Below are 24,094 nucleotides of genomic sequence, written 5' to 3' on the forward strand. Positions count from 1 at the left end.
TTACACATAGAATTCTTTTAAGGAGATCGTTAAAGCAGACGTTGTGTCATCTTCGATCTTGAAATTAGGCGCATGATGAGAATACTGTGGTGTTTTTCGACTAGTTGTACTTTTCTGGTCAACTAGTCTAACTCTAACACCACGGCACGTGTTGTCCATGTAATGATCAACAACACCTTCAATGTTAAACAACAGAGCTTTGTTTCTTTGATTCCACCATGTAGTGTTTTTCAATGAACTAAATGAAACATACCATACAAATGTATCGTGTATAGCTATCTTTTCAATCTGAGGTTCGTACCTTTCCATAAGTAAAAGACCCCTTGGATTACCACTCATCACATCCTTCATACTTAATACTACAGAAGAGACATTAAATGACAAAACACAACATATTAAGAAGCCACAAAAGTCATTGTACCAATTCTCTGGAAGTTTCACTTTGCATGCACCCCCATTAATCTGCGGAGGTGTAAACCCCTTTGCAACCTCAACACCTTGAAGCCGGAGAAGCATATGCCCGTTTTCAATAGAATTTCCCTAATAATTAATACAGGCTCATTATATTTTGATTAGCTTTTGATGATATTAAGAAAACAAAAAACATACAAACCTCAAGCATGGATTGGAGTAATATATCACCATCGTTTATGACACCCCCTCCATGAAGTGAGACTTCACATAGTTGTTTACATTTTTTGTGGCAATCTCCAACAGTCGTAAGTTTGAAGCAACTTTCTACTTTAAGAGTAGCTAAATTTGATGGGAGCTCAGGCAATTCAACAAGATTATCACAATATGACAAGTCAAGGACATCGAGTTGAGTAAGTTGCAAGAGGTTGAAAGCTAATCGTGAAAAATTATTACTGCTCTTGTAAGTTGTATAACTCACTAATACCAGTAGGAAAATCTCCATCTTTCAACCGACAACCAATTATTTGAAGGGTCTTGAGGTTTTCCATCTTAACAAATCTTGGAAACCTTCTAAGCTTGTAACAACCTAATATACATAAGTATACAAGACGTCTATGATTTTCAAGTGATGGGTGAATCTCTTCCAACTTATCACAGCAATGGAGTGTCAACTTTTGAAGACTTGGTAGTCCATCAAAATCTGGTGTTCTGAGTAGGTTCTTCATAGAAGAAAGTTCAAGCACTTTCAAATGTGGTAGGCGCTGAAGTGTACACAGTTAATATTAATAACGTGGTTTATGAAAATTAGTATGATAAAGTAGACATAGTTTTGTATGACTAATATCTATAAAAGGGTGAGTTTAGAAGAGATCAAATGGAGAACTTGTGAACTCAATTGATCATCTATTTAATTTTATGGTGCGCACATTTGGTGCTCTTTAATTCTATACATCTCATATGATCTACATCTCTCTCTCTCTCTCTCTCAATATATATATATATATATATATATATATATATATGAGAGGGATATTTTGAGAACTTGATGAATTGTAAGAACTTTAAAAACTAAATATGAACCACACATTTAATTAAATGGGTATTGAATATGTGGCTAAGAATAAATCTAATTAAAAAATTAATCAGAAGAGAGAATAAAGATTTTTGATAATTACACAAGTTTAAATATTAGTTACACATGTGTAACAAGTCGAATCGGGTATGTAAAAAATATTGTAATTTTTTTTACGTTACTTACACTTACGTATTACATGTGTGTAAAAAAAATCGTTATGTTGAGTTCTTTTGAGTTCTTAAAACTTAAAGTGGTTCTCAAAAGAAATCAATCATGTATATATATATATACACACACACAAGTTTTTATTCCCCGTATTACGAGGGTTGTTTTACATTATTTGTTTATAATATTTATATATTTTTTAGATTTTAATTTTATTGTATAAAAGTTAATAATATATTTAGTATTTGATGATGAAAGGATCTCACATATAAATGATATGTTATAACCCGGTTTAAAATCTATTTGGGTTTGGTGAGGTCCATGACCGCTTATTTTTTTACTATAAAATTATTTTTTAATTATAAATAAAATATATATTTTTTAAAAAAAATCATTAATTTTTAGTATATTCCTATTTTATAGAATTTTAACATCAAACATTTGGTGAGATTAATTTTTATTTTAATGAGATTTTATAACCCATTTAAGGAATATCTGGGTTTGGTGAGACCCATACCCGTGATTCGGGTCAAATGCATTAGAAGCCTTCATTTACAAATAATGCAATCGGATGGTTTGAGAAAATTTAGAGAGTTTTCGCTCATATATATATATTTAAGATATATATAATACATATATACATACGTATATATGTTTAAGTTTTTACGAGAAGTCATTCTAACCAATCATTTTTTTTTCTTCATGTACTTAAATGCTTGAAAGTTTCATCCTTATTATTTTATCTTTAATAAGTTATGTATTTGTTAATTAATTATAAAAAAAAGTATTACTATTATTTTTTCTGTTTTCATTAATTATAGGATATTGGATTTTAATAATCCAAATTTTGGCCTAATGGCATGTATTAATCCCAAATTAAGAAATTCCTTAAGTTAATCCCAACTTTCATCCTATTGACTTTCATCGCGTTTTTTCCTAACGGAGACTAACCTGGTTAGTTTTAAGGCAAAAATTTGTCATTTCTCTAACTTGAGAGTGACAAATAAATTTCAAAACGCCACCGTCAACTCTGTCGCCCGCTGCTGGCGCCACCGCTTCTACCAATGCCACCGTCACCTCCATCGCTACCACCGCCGCCAAGGTCACCTTCACCGCTGCCACCACCACTGTCGTCATTGCTTCCATGCATATTAGGTTTGAAGGAGAGTTTGAAAATTTTTATTAATATATATATATAATATATATATATATATATATATATATATATATATATTGTAACGAAAAAATAAATACATAATACATAGTATATAATATTATTTCTACATATAGTTTTTTAATTATAAATATATAGAATTGATCAATAAATGGTAAACGAACTGACTTTGAGTCTGAAAATCACTTATGAGTCGAAATCGAGCTTTAGAAAGAAAGATAGAAGCGAGTCGAGCTCGTCTCGACTCGTTTGCCCCCCAAGTTGGAGAGAAAAATAAACTTGGTTTATGATAACAAAAGTTTTTTTTACCCCCATCAACTTAAAGAAATGACATATTTTATCTAAAAACTAATTGGGTTAGTCTTCGTTAGGAAAAGGCTCACTGAAAACCAATATGATGAAAATTGGGATTAATATAAGGAACTTTTTAAGTTGGGATTGATACCGGGCAATAGGCCAAAGTTACAATATCCTTAAATTATATTATAATCTATATAATATCTTAAATATATATGAACGAAACATTTAAAAGCTCTCTGGTTGCTCCCTAATTTTTAACAAGCCACCGGATTATTTTATTTATAATGGAGAATTCTCATTTATTTGACCTGAATTCACAGGTACGGGTCTCACCGAACCCAGATAGCCTTAAACGGGTTATAACATCCCATTAAACAAATATTTAATATGAAAATCCTATAAAAGAGAGATATACTAAAAATTTAATATCCGATATTTTTAACAAATATTATTTATAATTAAGAACCAATTTTATAGTAAAAAAATAATAAGTGGGTCATGGGTCTCACCAAACCCAGATAATTTTTAAACCGGGTTATAACATCTCATTTATTTGTGAAACCCTTCCATCATCAAACCCTAAGTATATTACTAAATTCCTTACAAGAAATAAAATTAAAATCCAAAAATTATATAAATATTAGAAGCGAATATGAATAATGTAAAACAACCACCGTAATACAGATGATAAAACTAGTAATATATAAAAACGAAACCTTAAAAAATCCTACGTGTCACGCTCTGGTTGCTCCCCACATCTTATGAAGCCACCAGATTGTTTCATTTGTAAATAATGAGCTCTCATTGATTTCGTCCGCTTTGACTCGAATAACTTACACATGTCATAAAAATCCTCAAAAATCTAATTCCAATCCATCTCCCCACCCTCACGGTTTCCTCCTTCCCTCAATTCTGAATCATGACTAGAAATCACAGCTGGGTCATAACACCTTTTGCATTCATCACAATCATTAGGGTTGCTATTGCGATTTAAGGTGAGGTTTTATTTGCCATTCACCCCCCACCCCACCCCAACTGTACCCTCGACGATTACTCTCTACCTCGTCGTTGTTGGCTATCATCGTCCCCAATGGAAGGTATTTTTTATATTAAACTCACCTTTAATCGGTTACATGTATTCCCAAATGGTTGCAGATCTTATCAATTGAATGCCATTGATGAGTTCGATTAAATATAAGCCTCTTCATCGCTCTCACGAATTTTGAAACACAAGAACCCTAAATCCAAAGTCAGCACTCAAGGCCTCTAGTGTTATTGGTGTTGTGGGTGTAAGATGGTGATGCCAATAAGTGTAATATAGTAATTCCTTTGTTTCGGTAATTTTTTTTGCGTAATTCTCTACCTCAAAACCCTAAACTTGGGTAATTTGTTGCTAATTGTTTAATGCAACATTCTTTATTTTTCAAACCCAAAAACACAACCCGTTTTAAATTTTTGGTTTTGTGTTTATTTATATATATAATTTTTATAATGTTATTATTTAATCTCAAGTTTCGTTTCATGTATTTTATGTGACATTCGTCAATTTTGAACTTACTCGTATTTCACCTTTCAATCATATGATCATTTCTATGCAATTATATTTTTCAACACCTTTGTAGTATTGCATGTTCATGTTAATATTCATAATCAAGATCATATATTCATGTACATATCCCATGCAATTTACTTGAATTATTTTTGACCTATCATCATCATCATCATCATCACCACCACCACCACCACCACCACCATCATCATCATCATCTTCATCGTCATCATCATCATCATTTCATATGTTATTTAATTAATAAAAACTAATAAATGTTTTAATTCAATAAAATTGATTAAAATAGTTAAACCTTTTGAAAACTCCATTTAATTATTTTTTAATTTGTGTTTTAATTATATTAAACATGATTTACTTTCTTAAATTCTATAAATATAACCACTCTAAAAATTAACTATAAAAGGAGGACTAATCCTCCATATTTTTCACATCTTAATACACTATTTTCTTAAGATTGAAAGCATTAACAAGTAAGCTTTATGATTTCATGCATTTTATAGTTTTTGTTTTGATTTTTATGTTGAATGTTCATAATTTGTTTTTCACGACCATGATTCTTTTATAATAAAAATTTTATATTTTGGTTTTAAGAATCATTATGATCATGAATATCCAATATAAACACTTTGATTTTGTAAATATTAGATCAACCCTAGTTATTTTGTAATAACAAGCATAAATATTTAGCAAAATCTTATGATCCATTGATTATCATAAACATATAATCTTTCTTTTAAATAAGATGATTTATAAAAATTGTTATATTTAAATATTTCTTATAAAAGAACTAATGTACTTCATATCTTTAAATAATTAATTTAGTAAATTAATTATTGTTTATTTTTGTCTAACATAAACTAATATGTATAATTTTTTAAATAATTCATGTAAAAAATTTTAAATCAATTAATTTAATGACGTTAATTTTTTTAACGGAGGTGCAATGAAACAATTAGTGTGAAAGTTGGGACCGTTGGCAGCTATTTTCTAATGTGCAGTTATTATCAACCAACTACAAAATGATGAAATTATTAAACTCCAATTTGCGTATCCCATTAATGTCATTTCCATATTTTTTTTCTCTCTCAAACTAATCAAAACTATTCAAATCTAAGATCAATGATCAATATTTCTTCTCAAACTTCGTATTTTTTGTTTACTTTGTATTTTAACCTAACCCGACACACACACACATACTAGTTTTACCTCGCACGTTAGACGGATTACTTTTATTTATTTATTTTTAAACTATTGTGAATATATTATTCTTAATGTATGATGTGTTTAGGTATTTAAATTAAAGGTTACATGAATCTATATACCATGCTATGTATTTTTGGTTTGAGTTAAACTTTAGTTTGTTTTATTTACGTTTATTGTTGGTTGTTTAATGGATCAATTCAAATGAGTGGGTCTATTAACAGATTAACCAAGAGTTCAGTTGACATGTGGCTCCTTTGAAGTTAATTTCATGAAGCAAATACTACAGTGTCCATAATCTTCTACAACGTATTGAACAAATTCAGTCATGACATCAGTTCAGCAATAACGAAGTAATGAAAATTGGATCATTTGATTATTATTATTATTATGATAATAATTCTTGCAGTTGCATCACATAAAGATTAAGCAGGCACACAATAAAACAACTAAATTTATACAACAATAGTAACTGAAACATCACCTCAGCAATATTATTGCAGATATTGGCAACAATAGGTATGCTTTTCTTTTTAATCGTTTTGCTATTTTAAATTTTATAATAATTTGTTTTATTTTTTAATGCAGTTTTGTTTTGATTTAATACCTATATATTAGTTTGTCACGTTCATTTTATCTTTTTTTTAATGTCTGGACTCTTTCAAATGAGATGTGTAGGTTTTTTAGATTTTTAACGAACGACCATAAACAAACATGAGCATGTTGATTTTTATAAACAAACAAACATGAACACATATATTTGTCTTATGAAAAAGGGGTGGTTAATGTATGTGACGATAGTGATTGATGCATGAGGAGGGTGTTGATGATGATGGGTGGTGGAAGTTAACTGGTGATGAAGAGGATCTATTGGTGACAAAGAGTATGTAGCGAAGATAAATTAAATTAGGGTTTGATGATGAAAGGGTTTCAGAAATAGATGGAATGTTATAATCCGTTTAAAGGATATCCGAGTTTGGTGAGACCCATGACCCGCGAAAATTATTGTTTGATGATTAATGAGTTATTTCACAAAAAAATGAGATGTTATAACATGTTTAAGGGTTATCCGGGTTTGGTGAGACCCATGACCCGTGAAATTTTTTTGATGATTAAAGGGTTTCACAAATAGATGAGATGTTATAACACGTTTAAAGGTTATTCGGATTTGGTGAGACTCATGACCCGTAAAATATTATTTGATGATTATGAGGCTATTTAATAAATACATTAGATGTTATAATTCATTATAATATAAATAGGTAAACGGTTTCGAAGCATGTTAAATAAATGTGGTGGCCTAAAAGGAGGGGGAGGCAACCAGAAAGCGTTAATAGGCAATTATATAGATGGATATAATACACATATATATAATCTATTGCCATCACTAACTTGTTGAAGCATTTGTATTTGCTCCTCTAAGATAAAGTTAATCAAACGTTAGTCTTAAGTCACTACTTTTTACATTTAATGACACGTCAATTATGACACACAATGAACCAATGACGTTTAAAAGTGTTTGTTATGAAGAAATGTCATCTTTTAAAAATATCTAAAGAATAGAGGACATGAATTTTTGTGTCATTTTTTTATTGTCACCATATTGCCCAAAAGTCATTCGATCCTCACAAAATTGATTCTCACAAGTTCGTACTATGAACATCTTCACTCTTCATCGTCTCCGGCGACAACATGCTTTCCGATTTCTGGTATGTCATATTTCTCGATTTGTATGTGTCAATTGTACGTGCTTACGTGTTTGTGCTTGTTAATTGTATTTATAGTGTTACAGACTAAGACCATTGCAAGGTATGACACTTGTCCCACATCAGTTGTATGGGCAATTGATGTGGGGTTTATAAGCTAAATGAGTTCCCTCACCTATTAGGTTAGTTTTTTGGGTTGAGTTATTCTGTTTGACTTGTAACATTGGTATCAGAGCCAACCTCGTAGTGGTGGCCCGCGAAGTGGTGGCCCGGAGGAAGCCAGTTATGACCAACGTGACCATGACCAACGAGGACTCGGAGTGGTGGCCTGGAGTGAGCCTGTCGTGACTAACGTGACCGTGACCAACGAGGACGTTGGCTCTTAAGGAGGGTGTACTTTTACAGATTAAAACCATTGCTAGGGGACTTGTCCCACATGGGTTTTATGGGCAATGGATGTGGGGTTTATAAGTCAAATGGGTTCCCTCACCTATTAGATTAGTATTTTGTGTTGAGTTCTTCTGTTTGGCTTGTAACATATAGCTTGTCATATTAGGTTATTACGGTTACTTATATTAAATCGGTGATTCTTTCGGTTATGGTTGCCTAAACCCTAGGCCAGAGGTATCTGGTTAACTGTTGTAGATGATCTAAGGCTAGTTTTCAAGATCATGATGATACGAGTTGGCACAAACTTTTTAAACGATCACATAGTAACACGCATAGGAACCTAATTTATTTGCTGAATTCTTCATTTTTTTAACTGTTTTCATCTCAATTTACCTTTGATTTGTTGATTGTTACTGAAAATTTTATGAATATTGTTTTAGATTTAAAATCAAAAAGTATCATATTCATTTATCATGATCTTAAACAGGTCAAATATTGTAATGCTCCATTGTAACCCTCATAATTAGTGGGTATGAGAAGAGTTGTCCAAGAAAAACTGCCTGAAGGAGTCGCTGAGAATGGTTAAACGTAAACGGCCTTTCTATTTCTTAACACATTGTTATAAAAGGATCCAATTACAATAAAGAGGCAGGTAAGCGGGCAACAAGCTGCACCGCCACCCCTTTTGAATGGCAAAACCGATCCTATTGAAAACAAAATTATCGTTCTTCGGCGTCGATGAGTTACTGTGCACGACCCGTCAAACTCTTTTTAGAAATGTAACAGCATCGGGGGCAAGAGACCCAAATGTGTCAAAATCAAAAGGAATTAAGGCGTGTTGATTATCCACACACGCCTTTTCGTGCTTATCAATTTTTCCTGCTTCTGCTTTTAGCACGACCTGCCTAGCAACATACCCGGTGTCCCTAAACCCGACAAGAGGGGACACCCCAGTGAGGTCCACACAAGCATGCTTCCCCCCGCCTATCTAAACACAAGAATGTCCGCTGGTCAGAGAGTAGACCTTCCTTCATGTGGATTCGACAAGAAATTCACAGGAGCCTCTTTTCTTGCCGAGATTCCCGACCGTTTTAACACATCACAAAGGACATCCCTGACCAAATCATGTCTATATTTAAACCCCGGGAGTTCTTTGCAATGAACTGCGTGTTCAACAAAATTATCTAGATAAACCTTACGACGGATCGGGCATGGCTCATCAACTGGGAACATGGGGATCATTAAACGATATTTAAGAATGGCTCGGTACTCCACTGCTGACATGTGCTGGCCTAACCCTTCGATGGGGGTGGCAGTCAAAAAGTCTTGAGCATGAGGAGCATGAAGACATTCTAATACCGCTTTTTGACGAGAGGACATGCCAAACTTTTCTCCCAAACTTTGGAGGGTTTTACTATAAAGGGCACTCGCCAAAACATTTTGGGCTTTAGGGGGGCGGTGTTCTTATTAGCGAACCCGCCAAGATCAAAATCGGGAATAGAGTTGTGCAAATAATCCATCGGACACCCAAAATCAGAATCTAACCCATCAACACCACAATCACGCAAAATGTGGTCCTGTAACTTCCAAGATTGTGCTCTTGAGCTACGAAAACATAGGTGGAAAAATACTCAGCTGAATATAACCCTAAACCACCGAAATGGATAGAGAGAGAGGCTAGTCTCCATTGAAAATCCCCAAAAAATGGACCCCCAAATACCACAATATCCTCAATCGTCGCTCGAAGCCCTTTGTCAAAAACAGAGACAACTTCCTTAACAAACATAGGCTGACATGTTCGGAGTCCGAACAACAACTTAGCCATCCCCATACATGAGCGAAGCAAGAGAAGCTCACATTGTGGGTCACGCAGGCGAGCAAGACATCTCATTAGTTCCACGTCTCTTGAAGCTCTGGTAATGGTCAAACTACTGATGATAACCGCACCTCCAAGGAGTTTTACCAGTAACTCCGGTCTTCCAATCCCGATAAGAAATAAACCTACTTTTGCCTTTACCCCATTGCACGACGGCCAATATACACTTTGTTTATTCAAAAAGGCGTTTAGATTCATGGACTGTTTTATGAAGACGCATTTAAAAGAACTTCTGATAAGGTAAATGATTATTTTTTTACTTATTTTGGTAACTGGTTTAATGCTTTTTGTCTTTTTCCTTTAGAAGAGTGTGGAGTTGACAAGCGAAGCTGTGGAATGAAGGAGTCTTACCTTGTTTGACAGAGATGGTGCGAGTCACATTGTCATTTAGTCCATTATTATTATAGTTATAACTTTTGTGGAATTTAAATTTGCTAATTTACATTCATCAGAATTTAAATTTGCTGTGTTTGCATTACAGTCCTTGAAAGGAAACTCTGAATGCAAATGTTGCAGGAAAAAACGCATTGGGAGGATTATCTGCTGATGGATTTTTTGTCAGAGGTATATAAATATTTCTGGTAATTAAACTTTTTTTTAATATTTATTACATGTTTTGGTGGATGCAGTGGGCTTTTATGATAGTTTTAGATCCAGTACTGAGTGTTGACGTCATATGCATCAGTAAGATTTGCCCGAACAGGACGTGCTGACCGTAAGAAGCAAAGCTCGGACCGAAATGTCTTCTAGTTTATTGTTTTTGGGCCAAAAGGCAGGAAAATCTTCACTATTGCATTCTTTTATTGGAAGGCCTTACAACTAAACTAGATACTTGTTTTAGAGAACGGGCCAAAACGGACAAAATGATTTATAAAATATTGTATGAATTGGGCGGTATTGTTATATATGTATTTTATTTTGTATTATGAGACATCAATTGTCATTTAGTTGTCAGTTAATGTAAAAATTAGTAATTTTACAAAAAGATATATTTTTTAAAACACCTAAAACCATTTGCATGCCAAAAATGTATGTCAAAAATGCAGATAAAAACCCGTGTCATAAATGTCGTGTCATAAACATATGACAAGCAAAGGCACGTCATATTCTTTTATGACGCGGCCTTCCTTGACACATTTTGCTTGCCATCCACCCCCTTTAATGACATACATTGAGCGTCATTAAAGATCTATTTTCTAGTAATTAATTACCTTAAAATCATGTTAAACCACTACTTCTATATGTATAATAAAATGAATTACCTTATAATCCTTCCAAAGTTCTTTTTGCATACTACTCAATTTTAGAACAACAGGCTTCATTGGATGGAAACTATCCGGGAATGGACTTGCAGGATACTTCTCCCAATCGATATACCGTAACTCATTTGAAAGAAATATGGGGCCTTCATAATACTCCTCTACCTTCTTACCAGAGCACGGTACAATCATCATGATTTTCTTAATTTTTACCATAAGGCATCTTAGTTTCTTCATGTTTGAAACAATTTTACAGAATGGCAATAGATAATGGTCATGATTGTAATAATGGTTTTCGAATCTTATGGCCTTAATGTCGTGAACTTCCTGCAATAAAGAAGAAAACAATGTATCATTTTATGCATATTTTGAAAAGCTTAACCTTTACCACTGTTGTATCCTCAGAGAACATGTTCCTGATTTCTTCATCTTTCCAAACTCTACTATGTTTTTCAGGATTCTTTGGATATTCTCCTCTAACAATATAGTGTCCCATTTGTTGAACTAGATCATGCATATCAAACCTACCATCCACAATACTTACGAGAGCTTTTTGTCTCAATACTTTTATCCCTATTTTAGGGTAAAAATCACAAGCTTCAAGTCATCCATAGTTTTCCATCTCCCACATGCATGCAATATCCAAGAATAACTCTTTTTGGTATGTTTCAAGTCCATCATAACTAACTTTGAGCACATCAATGACCTTGGGATCTGGGATGTCTTTTAACTTCTCCAAGGCACCTAACCACTCATTTTTGTCTTTGTCATATAGAAAAGAACCTAAAACTTTAAGTGCTAATGGGAGCCCGGCAGCATAAGAAACCACACGTAATGAAAGTTTATCGTAATCTTCTACAGCGTCTTTTTCATTATAGGCATGCATATTAAAGAGTCTAATAGCCTCTTTATCTGATAACAATTTGACCTCATATATTAACTTTACGCCGTGGCTTCTTAACAGATGTTCATCTCTGGTCGTGATTATTACTAAACTCCCACTACCAAACCATTTATCTGATCCAGCCAACGCTTGTAGTTGATCAAGATCATTAACATCATCAAGAAGTATCAAAACTTTACTTTTACATAACCTACTTTTTAACATGTCCTTTCCAGTCTCAACATGCTGTACCCATCGACGTGTTTTAAAAATGCCTGATATAACTTTTTCTTGGAGAGTTTTTAAACCTTGTTTATCTGATTCCATCCGAATATTGTCAATAATACAATGACCTTGAAAGTGACTAGAGATCTTTTTATAAAGAGAAAATGCAAGTGTAGTCTTACCACTACCCCCAACTCCCCATATCCCAACCATGATGATTTCGTTTGATCCCATGGTTAATTGTGATTCCAAATCATTCAAGCGGGTCGTTATCCCAACAAGATCTTCGTCAACACCGGAATCAAAGGCACCGAACAGTCTATCAGAAATTGTATCAACAATTTCTTTTATGACTTTTGATTCATGCCTACAAATTGGATGTTCACAGATAAATAAATATGAGATATTCAAAATGGGATAGAACCACCACATAATTTTCAATATCACAAATACTAGCCTTGACCATTATCAACTAATGTCAATTCAACTAATAAACGTAAAGTAACACATGTATGTACATAATCTAAATATATATAAATATATATAAATGAAACATTTCTATATTTTCTCAAGTAATCAAATTACTTTATTTGTAAATGGAGGTTTCTCATGCATTTGACCTGAATTCACGGGTACGGGTCTCACCAAACCCAAATAGCCCTTAAACGGGTTATAACATCTTTAAATTATTTTCACCAAATATTTGATATGAATATCCTAGAAAATAGGGATATACTAAAAATTAATATCCGAGTTATTTTAAAAAAAAATATTATTTATATATAAGAAACAATTTTATAGTAAAAAAAAGTAAGCGGATCATGGGTCTCACCAAACCCAGATAACATTTAAACCGGGTTATACCATCTTATTAATTTGTGAAGCTCTTTTATTATCAAATCCTAAGTTAATGTTATTAACTTCCTTACAATATATGAAATTAAAATCCAAAAAATATATAAATATTAAAAACGAATAATGTAAAATAACCCCGTAATACGAGGGATAAAAGCTAGTTTAATATAAACTGAAAGTTTTTTTTAAAATAACATCCTTACACCCGTACTCGTCGTTTTTCGGCGGCGTTTTGGGCCAAAACGCCGGGGGCACACTGTCCCCTTCCCCTCCGGCATTTTTGGCTAACTTTTTTTAGGCGTTTTAGACATAACGTGAGAAATGGTTCAAAAATCAAAAATATATCTCTTAATCTATCTGTTAATATTATCGTTGGATTAAAAAAAAACTTTTTAAAATATTAACTATATACTATAAAAACAAACTCAAACCTCATTTTTTTACACAATTCTTTCTACTACTTCTCTACCTAATATTTTTTACACAATTCTTCTACTACCTACTACCAAAATGTTTCCGTTTAACAACCAAAATATTCTCGGTTTCGGTCAATTTGCCTGTCAAGGCAACGCAAGCAACCAAAATTCCCAAAATCCACAACCGAACCCATCTACCGCCCCGATGCCAACCGTTCCTGTCTCTCAATCCCCGTATCCGTTCGAATCGCAATGGCATTACTAGGTTCCGGAGCCCCTTTACCAAATACGGTGCCTGGTTTCCAAAACCCAACCACAAACATTTTTGCCGGGTCGGGTTCCCAACCAGACAACGAGTTTGTGTCGGAGACACAAATAAACCCGGATCCACAACCCATCCCGGGGACTCGCGGCGGTTCGAGCCAACGCAGACGTCCGAGAAAACACGCAAAGAAGCCCGCCGGCGAAGCTCGGGCTAAAATGAATACCATAACGTGGAGTATCGACGAGTGCGGACTATGTGCTCGTGCTTGGTGCGCGATATCGGAAGACGCCGAGTGCGGTAAGTTTTTAAAAACTATATATATTTTTTAAATTTCTTAGAACAAACATTGAACTTGTAATGTTTTAATTTTTTAACGAACTATCAAGCAACGGGCGTATTTTGAAACAAAATTAAAGAGTTGTTCCACGAACTTGGCGGGGACTCGCGCCGATAAAAAGATTCCTTACAGTCGAAATGGAACGACATAAACACCAAATGCACGGGTTTCCATGCGGTTTACTATAGAATGACTCGAACGTGGAGTAGCAGTGTCTCTGACGCGAAAATAATGGAAAGGGTGTTGACAAAGTATCAACATAAGGTCACGGAGAGCTTCAATTACTTTAGCATTTGGAAATAACACCTGAGGTTTCACCCAAAATAGGGCCCGATTATGGAGGCCAACACCCAGGGTGGTCCGCATAAAAAAAGGTCTAAAACATTGTCTTCGGTTGATCCAGACACGCCTCCGTTCCGACGCTCGAAACTTCAACCTAATCGACAATGAAGCCGGGAATCCTTATGCGGATATTACCGAGATGCCTAGGCCGGGGGGAAGAAGAAGCAAGGGAAAGGGGAAAGGGGCCGCGTCGTCGTCGGCAACGGGTTCGAATGCCGAAATGGAAAGTCATTTCAAAGAAATGAACCTTCGACTCAAAAATATACAAGAACTTGGAGCTAAACGTCTTCAAGTAAATTTGGACGCCGTCGAAGTACTTAAAAGGAATGAATTGGGCAACGACATCGAGATTTTAGAAAATGAGTTATCCAAGACGACCCGAGAGTTCAATCTCTTAAAGAAATTCGGCAAGCGAAAATTTTGAAAAATGCAACATGTAGTCTTATTATTATTGTTGTATTTTTTATTAATTTAATGTATTTTTTTTTTATTTTAATTTAGCTTTTATTTGTGAGTTTAATGTATTTTTTTATTTTAATGTAGTTTTTTAATTTTATATCTAATTATTTAAATAAATTATTATTTAAAAAAACAAAAAAGTGTACAGGTGACTGGGCGCCACGTGGCGCATAATGCCTGAAGATGAGGTTTTATGACTACACCCAGTTTTGTAAAAACCATAACTCTTACTGGATGTCACGTGACGCATAATGCCTGAAGATGAGGCTTTATGACTACACATGGTCTTAACTATATATATATATATGTTTTAAACAATAAATTACAAGCTCAAGACTTTATTGGCTCATGGGCTGAGCTCAAGGAGAGCTATGGCTCGTTTAGGTTAATCTGGCAAACGAGACTTTCCCAAGCCAAGCTCAACCTTGTAAGAAGAAAAATGTAAGCCAAAATAACCAAACTCAATAAAAACTAATAGTTTGGTTATATGTTTTCGTAAAACCAGAACTTTTAGTTCGATTTTAGGTTTTTCATGTAACTAAAACCAAATATAATTTGTTTTCCCACATCTTTAATGACAAACAACGGAGATTGAATTGGGTATAGGCCAACACGAAAGATTTTGTCCCCTTGGCACATTCGGCCTTGTTGTGTGAGCCTTCTCTTTTACCCGATGACAACTTAAATATGTTTTTTTTAAATAAATACTAAGTTGTTTAATTTGAGTTTAAATTAAATATAAACAAGCTGTCTTACAAGTCAAGTCGGCTTGTAAATCTCCAGATTTTCTTTCGATTATACTCGGATTGTTAGCTTTGATGATAATCAACAAGGTTAGTGTAACTTATCTCTTTTAATTAATTAAATCAATTTTTATTCCAATTTAGCCCTGCTTGCGGTGCGCACATATGATGTATACATGTGTGAACCCTCGGGTGGGCAAAAGTGAAATTGCACTAATTTTGACGTTATTTTACTAATCTCGTGAAAATAACGTTAAAAGTGACGGACGGTTAATCAGGCATCATGTAGTGGCGTTGATAGCTGAAAGATAAGGGTACATGCACCGATCAGCCGGTGTCCCGATGATTGAGTGCTATGTGCCTTATGTCCAAGGCTTGATGCAAAACTACTATCGAGCCGGGGGTCTCACCGGAAGCAGCCTCTCTATCCCTATGGGGGTAGAGGTAAGGCTGCCTACATTTTACCCTCCTCAGACCCTACCATAGCTTTGCTATTGGTGGGATATACTGAGTACGATGATGATGATGATGATGAATTTTTATTCCAATTCTAGATTTATGTTTTATGATAGTAATATTTTTTGATTTTGTTGATGGATTATATTGATATCATCTTACTTTGTATCAATTATTTGTTTATACATTCTAATTGCTTAATTTCCTCAATTTTATAAACCAAAATTTCATAAAAATATTTGTTTGCTGCATCATTTTAATGAATTCATAATCGCTAGATATCAAAGTTATATACTCAGTTCATGATCTTGGGGATTAAATATCACGAATGAAATTACCCTCTTATAGTCTTACAACACCAAAGTTTTCATATATATTATGATAGTTTTTCGTTTATTTGTTTGTAATTATCATATTTTAGTTCAAATGATCTTTTGTTTTTGCAACTTGTTTTTTGTTTTGTTAATACAGACCTCCATTTGGTGGCCAAAAGCAAAAAATGAAGTATGGACAGCAAACATACGATATAACTAAGTGTATGTTTTTTTTTATTTTCTTTATATCATTTTAACTAAATTTATTTGTTATAACTTGATCAATTGATATATATTTACAACTTTTATGTTGTAGATATAACTGAAATCAAATCAATATCAGTTCATATGAAATTAATTGTAACTGAAGAAACGTGGATCTACTCACTGGTAGCAGATCTACTTTCCTCGGGTGTGATTATACTATTTCACCGATGGTTCTTCTGGATCAGTGTTCTTCCACCTACAAAATGAACAGCGCCGTTACTTACCCCTCAGAAAGGGACAGAGGGGTCCTCTTTGGGGTAACCCTCCGGCGTGAGAATCAGTATATTTGTGGAGAAGATAATAATGTGTGTCAGAGAATCTCAAGAGTATTGCTTAATTGCTCAATACCCTTTGGTTGTGAGACTGTGTGATTGTATGTAACTGACTGTGAATGAATGTGATTCAATATGATTGAATGTGTTATCACTGCTTGTAACTGTCAATGATTGAGTATGAATGTGTCGTCAAAGTGGAGTTGATGCTGTATTTATAGTGCTAAGGTTACCACCGGTTGGGCTCAACCTCGTTGGCTTCCTCCAATCGCACTGCGCCACGTGTCCTCTGGGACACCTGGCGCTTTCTCGTTGGTTGTAATCACGTGGTAACACATGTGTCATGCTGAGTTGTCGACCTTTCATTTGGCAGCTATCAACATCAGCATATTCTTTCTCCTTAAAAAGATGCCTTCTGGAAGGTTGTCTGACGTGCACAATCAAGGTTGCCCTAATCCTGATTTGGATAAGGACGAGGTTGATTATGCGCACGTGTGATATGCGCCCATCCTGAGGATGCGCGAGGTCTTCTCTTTATTCTCACGCGCAGATATTTCATGCGCAGATGTGATATGTACGAGCATGTGATATGCGCCGCGCGCTGATGCGCTGCGCGCATATGTGATGCGCGAGCATATGTGTGCCTGGGCAGATGCGATATACACGGGCATGTGATATGCGCCGCGCGCATATGTGATGCGCGAGCATATGTATGCCTGGGCATATGATGCCTGAGCATGTTTTGTATGCGCCATGCGCATAGGTTTTGGCTTTGTGCCTTCATAATGTCTTTATCTTGTGGGTTGACCCGCCTTGCTCGGTGTTGAGGCGGGTACATACCTCTACAAGCCCCCCCAGTCTAATGTGTGTCTTATTTCGCGCGAGCGCGGTAAGATGGATATTAGACTTACTGATTTGGTCTTTAAAGGGGTTTTGTCGTTTTATTGGTTGTTTCCATCGTTGCGCGAAGTTCTATCCATTTGGTTGAAAACGAAGGGTTGAAAACGAAGGGTCGAACACGTGGTTAGTTGGTGGTGACGTGCGCCGTAAACATGTCAGACGTTTCGTGTGCTCGAGGTGCTACAGTTGCCTTTCACGTCCCCTCACACAGCTGTCTTGAACGCGTGTCGCGCTCGCATTGGTTAGCACCTGCGAGTGGGGGCGCGTCTCTGCTCCGTGGCAGGTCCGTTACGTTTTTATGTCCCCTCAACAGTGTTAGGGACACGTGCCGCGCCCTCGTTGGCTTACACCTGCGAGTGGGGGCGCGTGAAATCCCATCAGTTACCACTTTTCTCTCTCATGGGCCTATAAAAGCAGGCCCTTAGGAAATTTTTATCTTCATCTTCATTGTTTCAAATTTTCTATTTTCTGCCTTTCATATTCTGAATTGAGTATATTCATCTTTTCGATTTTTCGATTATCTGCTGGTGCAGTTGTATGTCTGATAGTTCAGACTCGTCTAGCCCCTCAATCACCTCTGTTGCCTCTCGAAGACGCCGTGTGAAGTCTGTGGTGATGTCGACATTGAAGCAAAAGGGGAAAGGGAAGAGGGTTGTTGAGACCACATCGGAGGAAGTAGGGAGGACCAAGGCCACCAAAAGGTGGAATGAAATCCTCTGCAAATTGAAGCAGGCCGATCTCGACAACCTCATCGCCTCTCAGGGCTTTCCCACCCTGTTTGGCTGCATGTTGCCTAGGTCCGGGCAAACGGCGGCGGACCCGCCTGCCGGCTATATATCCCTATATAGCCACTTTTTCACCCACTGCAACCTTCGTCTCCCGATGACAAGGTTTGTGGGTGCACTGCTGAAGTTCTATGGGATTCATATATCCCAAGTCCATCCGTTTGGACTCGTGCGCGTGACTCACTTTGAGTTCATGTGCAAATCCCAGCGCGAGGAACCCACTCCTCGGCGCTTTCAATATTTTTACAAGCCCAAGATCCAGGACAATTGGATCTCTTTCATTCCTCGCAGTCAGAAGGTGAAGTGCTCCACTGTTTCATTCAAGAGCCTTCATGACTGGTCTGAGAGGTTCTTTTACATAAGGGCTGGTGTGATCCCCATCCGTATGACCATGCGCTCTATCTCTTCTGCGCCTGCGGATGAGGGTGTCCTCAAGAACCCAACTGGCGCCTGGGTTAAGAAACTGACCGCCGAACCATCCCCCGCGAAGAAAATTTGAGAGGAGGCGCTGGTGGGGGTCGGCATGAGTAAGCTTTGGGCCGACAGCGCGCTTGAGCCCGTTATCCAAGTCGACGGGTTGTGTAAGTTTATTTCATTGCTTTATTTATTTTTTCTGCGCGAACATAATTCTTTTGCTGATATCACTTGACTTGTTTTTGCGCAGTCACCAAGGATTATGTCCTTGCCGCTTATGATGAACAAGTGGAGGGTGGCTCCGTCGCGCTTGGCGCTGGGGAAGTTGGTTTCCCAGATCGCTTCGATGACATGTTCATCCCAGTGGATCTGGAATTTGACTTTGACAGTGACGCGCCTGGTAAGCCTTCGCACTTATGCTCATTCCTTTAGAATACCCAAGTTAATTAACAGTTCTGTTGGTTGTTTTTGCAGATGCGCTTGAAAACTACGAGCTGGAGCTCGCGGAAGAGGAGGAGGAGGAAGAGGAGGCGCCCCTACTAAAGCGCAAAGCTAAGGGGAAATCTGGCGCAGGGGTCAGTAAGAAACAGAAGAAAGATGACACCCCTGTCGCTCATCCCCATGCTCAAACGAAGGGACCTAAGGAAACCCAGGTGTTTACCACAAAGGTTTCTTTAGCTTCCCTGCCTGTGAGAGTGGGCAGACCTCCTGTCCACTTGAGGTATGGTGGCGTCGCCTCCTCCTTTCGCGCGGCTGAAGAGAGAAGCAGTGCCGCGCCTGCAACAGGTATACTTTATTTATCTTCATCTGGCTGAATTGTTATTAAACCTTTCCTCCTTTGAATGTTTGCAGAACCGGCGACGGTAGCAGATGAGCCACAGGCGCCACAAGGTGCTGAGGCTGCGCCGGGGGCTGCTTCGGAGTCCCCTGTTCTACCCTCTGAAAAGGGTAGAATGAATTTTATGGCGATGTTCGCCGCGCGAACAGAATTGCGCCAAAGTATGTTTTGCACACTTGTCTTCTTTATTTTTCTTTTGGATTCAGTCATAAACCATTTTTCCTTGTTGATTTGTTCATAGGAGTTGTAGCTGGCGTACAAGTTGCTGGCGACACTCCTGGCGCCGTTGGCGGCGCCGCTGGTTCTGGTCCTGCTCCTGCTAGTGCTGATTCTCCCCTTATTGGGGTTACAAAGGAGCAGGAAGCCGTATTGCGCGCCGAACTGGCGGCGTCGAGACCTCCCTCGCCTCCTCCTACGCGCAGCCCTCTCTGCGAGGCTGGTTTGGAGCCCCCCAGGTCGCAGGAGAAGAGGCCTATTCAAGAAGATGAGAAGGATGAGGGGGCTCAAGCTGAGGACTCCTTGGGAGACCGCGCCAGCCCTGTGATGCCACAAGCCTTCGCAGCGCATACTTCTGGTGGGGCTGGCGCTGACTTTTCTGCTTCATCCCCGCAGGTATGTTTAAATTTGTTGCTCCGCTGCGCGTACCTCCATATAAGTATGTTTATGACTTAGAACATTTCTTGTGTTTTGTAGGAAGGTGACCACGTTTATCGCCCGAGATGGAATATTAATGAAGACAGTTCCTTCCAATCCATGGGCGTATGCGAGGACTTCTGGGCTCATGCCGTGCCTCCTACTGAAAGGAGGTATCAGGAGGAGCGCACCCGCGCTGACTTGCTCAACGATCACATTTTCGCTGGGTCAGCTTTCTTTGCTGCCTCCCAAGAGCTTCATCGCGATTATATTAAAGTACGCGATGCTCTTGTGGCAGCCCAGCAAGAGGCTAAGGTGGCCGCCTGGAACCTTTCTGATGCTCGCGCACGAGCTGAGAAACTCCAGGCGGAGCTCAGCGAAAACCGAGCAAGTGCCAACACCGCCTATATTAAGCGCGGGCATGAGCTCCAAGCTGCGCGGGAGAAGCAACAGTTGGCGGAGGCCGAAGTTGCCAAGTACGCGCGTAGAGTGCGTGTCTTGGAACAGCAGGCTGAGGCGCGTGACCAAGCTATCGTCCAGAGTATCACTGAAAAATCATCACTGGAGAGCGAGGTTGCGCGCCTGAAGAGGGAGTTGGCGGCCGCGCAGGCCGATAGAGATGAGGCCTTGGCGACGGCGGCGTCCAGCCAGGAAGCACTTGGTGCTGCGCAGGCGGAGAAAGAAAAAATCTTGGCGGCAGCAGCGTCTGATAAGGAGGAGCTACAAAAGACTAAGGAAACTGTTGAGTTATTAAACTCCCAGGTTCCTGTCCTCGAGACGTCTGTTGCTGGCCTCGCGCAGGATCGCCAATGGCTGGTGTCACAGGGCATAACTCGCTGCGCTTTGGCGATGAAATATTCCGCCGAGTTTCAGGCCCTTGTGATGGACTGCAATGCCGCCGCGCGCTTGGTGGGCCGAGCTGAAGGGTTTACGGATGGGTATGACTATGGCATGTTGAAGAAGAACCCATCCGAGTACCCTTACAAGAGCGACGCGGCCTGCGCGGACATGGCCGCGGTGGGGGAAAAGTACATGAATACTCCCATCCCCATCCTTATGCAGGTACCTTGACCTTAATGAGTTTTACTTGACTAATTTTTCCAAGTGTTTTGTACTCAATACTTTTCTAATGATTTTGCAGATAGCTGCGCTTGCTGACCAGCCCGACCTCGGCGCGCTAAAGAAGTTGCTCGATGAATGCGAGAGAGCTGGTGGCGATGATGGTGGCGCGGGGGATGTTGCCCCTACCAGCGGCTCTGGCGCTGCGAATAAATCTGCTCCTGCCACCGTCGTGATAGAAGACTCCAATGAGGAGGAAGAACTTGACTATGGTCAGTTCGGAGATGAGGAGCAGGCCGCGTCAGATGCTGCGGGAGATGATGAAGGTGATGAAGTGGCTGACGTCGACGTGGAGACTTGAGAAGCCCTTCATCAAATTTTACATATTTAATTTTTTATACTTGTAATTTGTAACTCATCATACTTGTAAATTTCAATCCAATGGAATGAAACTTGTTTTCTCTTTTTCACATCTTGCGCATTTCCATTCATCTCTTCATGTTTGCTTGTATAGATATAAGATATGCTTGCACGTTAAAATAAGAACAAGGTTGTAAGGAAATTATTCACTTAACCTCTGTTCTATTTTGTTTGTGGTTTCGCAGTATCTTGTTTATGCTGACATGCGCGCTAACTTTTCATTATTTCTTTTTTGCGCGTCGTTGTCGCGCGGTATTTATATGGAAGTATGAGTTTAGCCATTACATGTCAGCGTGTGTTACTCAGATATCCACTATGATTCCGCGCGCGACCTCGACCTGAGACCTTAACATGATATGGCATGTACTTTGCCTTAGTTGTGTTTAAGGATTTTTATGATCAGGCTGCGCGGGATGTAAGATGGATGTTTGTGAGTGTTTTGAGCTAAGGCTCTTTGTTTTGGGCTAAGGCCCTGACGTTTTTAGAGTTAAGACTCATTAACGTGTTTGAGCTAAGGCTCGTAAGTTTGGGCTAAGGCCCTGGCGTTTTAGAGTTAAGACTCGTTAACGCGTTTGAGCTAAGGCTCGCGCATGTATGTTTTACTTCGCTTTATTTTGCTTTGAAGTCAATATAGTGTTGTCATATTGTTCCAAATTAATAAAGGAAGTGTGAAACATGTATGCAAAGGTAATAGAACAAATATTGAAAGATAGCGCGAATCATCATTCATGATGGCTTAAAAGCCTTGATTACATATTTGAACATTTACATGAAGCATTTTCTAAGCTGTGCTGCGTTCCACGCGCGCGGTATCTTTTTGCCATTCAAATCTTTTAAAGTGTACGCGCCTTTCCCCAAATCTTCTGAAATTTGATAAGGTCCCTCTCAATTGGGGGACATTTTTCCTGGGGGTATCGCGCGGCTAGCTTCATTGTTTCGAAGGACAAAATCATTTTTCTTGAAGTGGCATTCTTTAACGCGCTGATTATAATATTTTTCCAGCTTTTTCTTGTATTTGGCTTCATTGATGATAGCCGCTTCTCTGCGCCCTTCAAGCAAGTTGAGGTCCAATCTTCTTTCGCGCTCGTTATCAGTCTTGCTCATCATGAGTACCCTATGGGATGGGCGTCCAATTTCTGCTGGGATCATAGCCTCAGTCCCATAGGTTAGGCTGAACGGGGATTCGCCATTGCTAGTTTTGCTTAATGTCCTGTGCGCCCACAGGACATTAGGTAACTCTTCGACCCAAGAATGGGATTCTCCCTCCAATCTTTTCTTCAGCCCATTTAACAAACTTTGATTCGCGCGCTCCACTTGGCCATTCCCTTGAGGGTGGTAGACCGAAGTGAAGATTTGGTTGATGTGCAGTTCTTTGAGCCAGCTGGATATCTTCCTGTCAGTGAATTGTTTGCCATTGTCGCTCACAATTTCCATAGGAAGGCCAAAACGGCAAATGATGTGGCTCCAGATAAATTGCTTCATCGCCTCAGCTGTGATTTTTGCTAGTGGCTTGGCCTCAACCCATTTTGTGAAATAGTCTATCGCCACTACCAAAAATTTCACTCGCCCTTGCGCTTGCGGCAGGGGCCCCACAATATCAATGGCCCATTTGTGGAAAGGCCATGCGGAGGTCACTGGAATCAAGTTGTTCTTTGGACGCATGGTGTTTGGCGCGTAGCTCTGACATGCCTTGCATTTTTGTATTTCTTTTAGCGCATCCAAGTACATGCCTGGCCAATAGTAGCCTGAGCTCATTGCCTTGGCAACCACCATGCGCGGACCAGCGTGTATTCCACAGATTCCTTCATGAATCTCCCTAATCACATAGCTTGCTTCTTCAGCATCCAGGCATTTCATGAGCGGTCCAAGATAAGAGCGCCGATATAATGTACCATCAAGTAATTCATAGTTCTGCGCCTTGTGTCTTATCTTTCTCGCCTGTGCGCGATCATCCGGTAACGTCCCCTCCTTCAGGAATTCCATTATTGGAGTTATCCAGGATGAAGGAGTTGTATGAATTACAAGGACCGATTGCGTTTGCACTGACGGGTTGCTCATCACTTCCACCCTGACATCTTTGCC

General features: G+C 38.3%; 1 pseudogene; it reads right to left on the reverse strand.

The window, feature by feature from the left end:
* Positions 1–24,094, reverse strand: part of LOC143560983 (disease resistance protein Roq1-like) — a 41,694-nt pseudogene continuing 17,600 nt past the window's right edge.

Source organism: Bidens hawaiensis, unplaced genomic scaffold, assembly GCF_021521415.1.
Source record: "Bidens hawaiensis isolate Kalapana, Puna unplaced genomic scaffold, B.hawaiensis_p1.1 tig00020520_1, whole genome shotgun sequence".
In the NCBI taxonomy this organism is placed as follows: Eukaryota; Viridiplantae; Streptophyta; class Magnoliopsida; order Asterales; family Asteraceae; genus Bidens; species Bidens hawaiensis.